At 35.5% G+C, this 5,766-nt stretch overlaps 1 long non-coding RNA gene across 1 annotated transcript; it reads right to left on the bottom strand.

Annotated features, from left to right (window-relative positions):
- Positions 1–1,013: 1,013 nt before the first annotated feature.
- On the bottom strand, positions 1,014–2,505 carry LOC143859985 (uncharacterized). Its single transcript, XR_013239534.1, has 3 exons — positions 2,415–2,505; positions 2,149–2,258; positions 1,014–1,996 (listed from the first exon to the last, which is right to left on the bottom strand). It is a non-coding gene; the product is annotated as an uncharacterized LOC143859985 (long non-coding RNA).
- Between the last annotated feature and the right edge of the window lie 3,261 nt (positions 2,506–5,766).

Below are 5,766 nucleotides of genomic sequence, written 5' to 3'. Positions count from 1 at the left end.
ATGTGAGTGAAGGAGCTTTGCTCCTTTTACGTGTTATATAGGAGTTTCTCTCCAAACAGTGGCATGGGTTTTCAAACCCCCACGAGATTATTTTAGTTGCTGCATCTCTATCTTGTGTTGCTGCTCTACGCTCCCTGCATCATAAGGGGGGCATTATACATAAGGTTGGGCCCAATTGAGTTTGGCCTATTAAGGAGTTTGGCCCAACTCAACAGGTGCAGTTGCCCCCCTTATGCTACATGTAGCTCCACCGCTGGACTCATCCATGTGGTGGAACCCACATAATAGACCCCTCACCACATGCTGAGGCTATGAACAAATGATTCTTCAACCTAGAATAGCCCCATACATGGTGGGTGCCACCAATATTTTGTAGCACGCATGTAACAATCCATGCCATCGCTACAAACCCCACAAAGGGTGCATTTTACAGCCATATGGAGATAGAAAAATCAATAACATTTCTATACATTGATTTTTTCAGTATGCTAGTATAAGATAACTCGAGTAAATTGAGCTTAGAATTTCCTTCAGCAATAAAACCATCAAACATGCTTGCATACCCAAAACTTTTTTTTTTTTGTCGGTAAGTTGGGGTTTGGCATGGACCCCTACCGGTTCATTAAATGGAAAGAAAGATGATACGTTTAAGTATGAAAATCATCATCCATATCCCTTTTTTTTATGACATAGGGTATCCCCACGCCAATTTATAATCATCATCTCTATCCTTGAGACCGTAGTTAGCAAAACGCGATTCGGCAAAAAAAACGGGACAATAAAAATTCGAATTTAATACGGTATTGGTTCAAAAAAGACGGAAACATAAGAAAATGAGTTTAAAATTTTGTCATTTCTATAATAAGGTGGGGTAAAATTGGAAATTTGGCCAAAAAAAGTGTTTAAAATGTTTGCCTAAAAAATGGAGTTTTATTTGTTGTAAAAGTTTTTAAACGGGGTATTAAGCGACATACCAATAAAAAAACATTTGTTTTTTCAAATAGACACACTAGATAGGAAAAATAAAGGATTCAAATGATCCAAGAGTACTAGAGTCCTATGAGCAAACCGATGGTGAAGAGACAGATTTCAAGCTCATCAAGATCAACTTCCTGTTATCATTCATGAATGATTCTGAGTAGATACTTAAGCGAACTTGATGCCCCTAATGTTCAAGGACGTCTATCATCCTCTAACTCAACTTCCTGATTCTTGGCTCTTCCTCAACTTTTGGTTGTTTTTCCTCAGTGGTTTGTCCTCTGTTTTTTGTAGTTTGTCCCTATTTCTAACCGACATTAGGGGGGATCCTCTTTGAGGAATGGAAGAGTACTTCTTTCTTCTCACCTCCTATCATGCTACATCCTCCAAGTTGTTCTCTTCAGGAGAGTAGCTGACAGTAGAATCCCGAGGTCGCTCTTTGCTTGTTCTTTGGAGATCTAGAATTGGACTTTCTTTCAGTTCATTATCGGTAGTTGAGCGAGCTCCCTGAAGATGCTTTGGAGTCTTGATCTTTCTGGTCGCCTTCGTCATCCTCTGCATCTTTAAGGACAAAGTAATTGTTCATCTTAATAATATTGTTATGGATAACTTGAGTTTCTTTGATCTCTTGGGATGGGCCTCCTTTTGCTTGGTCATCTTCCTTTGATTTTGCGACTTGTCCATGGTTTTTGGGATGCCATTCCTGATATTTGATTATTGTATCTCGCTATTTGTTTGTTTGGGCAAGCTTCTGATGAATGGTTGAAGCTCCGGTAGGCGATAGCAGCTCTAACACGAGGATGGTCGTCATTCGTACTTGACTTTTTGGTTGACCAGTCTACCTGGATTTTAAATGGTGATGGACTCTGGTGGTGGGAATCTGCTTCCACTTCTGTGAACAAACTGGTGTAACATAGTCTTGAAGCTTCTGCAGTTTGTGTGTCCATGTAGAGGAGATTGCTTAGACCACTAGCAATTTTTACTAAGGCCTTTCGATTCCAAAATTGAAGGGGGAGACCTGGTAAAAGATTCCAAACTGGAACTGATGTGAAGTTCAATTTTTTCATGGGCATTCGAGTAATCTGCTTCAAGAATTTGAGCACAATCTTCCAGACAAGTGAACTTAAATAGAAAAAATCGTTACTCATGATGAACAGTTGGAGTTCTCACCTAAGATTCCATTTCTTAGAGAGATTGTCCTGTCATGCCCTGAACCCAGACCCTCAGGGCATGTAGCATGCGTCGCACACTCGCTAGGCGAACCCGCAAGCGTGCAAGGCCTCAGAACAAATAATCATTCAGATAAGCATGGTAGAAACATAATATCCACAAATAACTAAGAGACAGGAAATAAAAGAAACTCTCTTTCATTTACACAACCTCTTAGGTTCTATACATAAATAGAAAATAAATATAATGTACAAGCCCATACTCACTGTAATATGTTCACACTCTCACTGCCTCAGCAAGGCTCGTGAACGGGCAACTACTCAAGATCTGAAATGTGCAACATCGAGCATATTAGCATATAGCTAGTAAGCAAAATAATAATCAAGCAGTGTATCATAATCTGTTATTGGTTATAGTATCATATATATATATATATATATATGAGGAAAGTGTTTCTAGTCCGGCCGACTAGAGATCATTCTCTAGTCCACCACCCAAAAACACATGGGTCCCACATATTTTGTGGTGATCTAAAGCATTCATTTGATAGGCCTCATCATAGATAGGATGTCCACAAAAATTCAGCTTCATAGGATCTTCTTAACCCTTTGATTTGTGGAGTTAAAAAATGGACAGATTTGTGGCGGTTTATAGCCGTCCATTTTAAGCTCCACAAATCATAGGGTTGGGATGATCCTATGAAGCTAATTTCTTGGGGACACAGTCTCCATGTCAGGCCCCATCAAATGAATGCTTTGCATCACCCAAATATGTGGGACCCATGTGTTTTTGGTCGGCGGACTAGAGAATGATCTCTAGTCGGCCGGACTAGAAACACTTTCCTCTATATATATATATATATATATATAATATATATATATATATCATACCATTGTCAGATATATTTTCATGTTTAAAGCCCGTAGACACACCCAGAGATGTGATTTATATTCAAAACCAATATGCACACATAATAATATAACCTAAACACCGAACACGTAATCATAAAGCTTGTAAACAATACAATAATCTAGTAGTATATCATAATCTTGCTACTTCCCTGTAAATAAAAGGTTATATATATCATATCAGAACTGGGACAGTAATATGGCAGAACCGGAATCAGAATCAGAATCAGAACCGGAACCATAATCATAATCACAATCAGAACCAGAATCAGAATCAGAATCACAACCAAAATCAGAATCACAAACAGATCCATATGTATATATTTATGCTCAGAATTAGAATCAGAATCTTCTCACAACCTAAGAGTCCCATGGGAGTACCTTGTTTTATAGAGCCTGCAAGCATTTACATAATTGGCGCCCATAGGCTTTCAGAATCCTTATCTTTTACAGAACTTAGCTAGTGTGGCTAAGTATGTGAGAATGCAAAGAACTCATAGCACTCTTGAGGAAGGAAACCCACATATGCATGTTGAATGGTATGATGAATATGCGAGATAAATATATACCAACATATACTAATTGATATTGATACATAAGCTAACTATGATATCTCATACCAACATAGTAAGCTCACATATTAATACAGAACAACATATGTATATATACACCGGCTTAATAGATAGTCATAAACAGAAATACGGGAAGATACTAGGTTACTTACAGAACTACGTAGAGCTATCAACAAAGATCATATCATTAAAATATCACATTGCTACAAAGAGCTATCAATTAATATCACTTTATCAAGATATCATATTGCTACACAGAACTACAACTAATTTTAGATCATCAAGATCTCATAGAGCTATCAACTATCATGAGATCGTCAAGATCTCACAGAGATACACAGATCCTTCAACTAATATCAAATTATCAAGAAATCACAGAGCTACACAGAGATATCAACTAACATGAGATCATCAAGATCTCACAGAGCTACACGGATTCATAAACTAATGTCAGATTATAAAGAAACCACAAAGCTACACAGAGCTATCAACAAACATGAGATCATCAAGATCTCACAAAGTTATCAACTTGGCACTCGTGCGTGTTACTATTAGTAGTCATTATTGCTCATAATTATACTCAGAAGGTCATTTTACTTATCATAGTTTCATCTCTATACATATATGTATATCCCCATAAATACACATATATGTACTTTCCAAGTGTCAATGTGTCTATTACATTATTACATGTAATTATACGTATATTTACCCATGTATATGCATATATGTAATTCTAAATTCAATCAATCATAAAACAATGTCTTTATCATTTGATTTGCATAACATCTAATGATACACAGAAAGCTACTATATTACTTACGTGGAATACACACACACACACACACACACACACACACATATATATATATATATATACATATATATATATATATACATATATATATATATATATATATATATATATATAAACACACTATATCTCATCCAATCCTTGTCAAGCATGTCTTTTATTCACTTAGTTTGCATAACAAAATATGCACACTGAAAGATATTATATCACTTATTGGAATACATATTTAACTTTCTTATCAATCATGTCTTTTATTAACTAGGTTTGCGTAACAAAATATGCACAAAAAAAGATACTGGATCACTTACTGGAATACATATATAACTTTCTTATTACTCATGTCTTTTATTAACTAAGTTTGCATAACAAAATATGCACACGGAAAGATACTGAATTACATACCAGAAAACACTTTGCCTTTTCCTTTTCTCTCACTTTCTTCTTTCTTTCTCCTCTTGTTACCATCCTACATATTAGGAGTCTCATATCAATGCCAAACCCATGTCATATGTATCATGCACAACCCATTCGAAGTGGAAAATCAGGATTCAAAACTCAAAACGTAAGTGTGAATTTTGCAAATACTTTTATACATCTTAAATGACAAAATCACAGAATATCTTGCACATAAAAGTTGTTACATGTAAAGTAAGAAATAACTTTCCAGTTATCATCTCCAGCCAATTCTCATTGGAAATAGCCGGAAAACACAAAATTCTGATCAGACACTAAACTGCCCTTTTTACATGAAATCTGAAATCTTAAGATACACATAACTTACTATCCTTTTTGAACTGGCCTTAGAACCAAACATAACAGTTATTATATGTACATTAAGCAACAACTTTACAGTTATCCACTCCAGCCATTTCCCACCGGAGATAGCCGAAAAAGTGACTTCTTCGATCAAATTTGAAAAGAGGGTTTTAAGTAAAAACTAAAATATTATAACTCATTTTTAACCTACAAAATCTTATAATCAAGCAAAGTGGTAAACATAAATGTTGTTTATTATAAATATATTAACAACTTCCTAGTTATATGCTTTGGCCAAATCTCACTGGAGATGGCTGAAAAAACTCAAAATTCTGATCAGACACATAAATTCAGGTTTATTATGAATACTGAAATCTTCAAGCTTAAATAACTTTTTATCCACTTGGAACTGGACTTATCACAAAACACAAAAGTTGTTCGATAAATTACTTCAAACAACTTTTATGTTGAACATCCGGCCAAATCTTTTTGGAGGTGGCTGGAAAACTCACCTTTCAGATCTGGTTCTTTAAAAGAGGGTTTAATACTTAACTGAAATCTAAGACTT

The sequence above is a fragment of the Tasmannia lanceolata genome, unplaced genomic scaffold, assembly GCF_043159265.1.
Source record: "Tasmannia lanceolata isolate RefF3 unplaced genomic scaffold, GAP_Taslan_0.1 ptg000037l, whole genome shotgun sequence".
NCBI lineage: Eukaryota > Viridiplantae > Streptophyta > Magnoliopsida > Canellales > Winteraceae > Tasmannia > Tasmannia lanceolata.
Note: the sequence above shows the minus strand (reverse complement) of the source record. Positions and strands in the feature narration are given on the sequence as shown.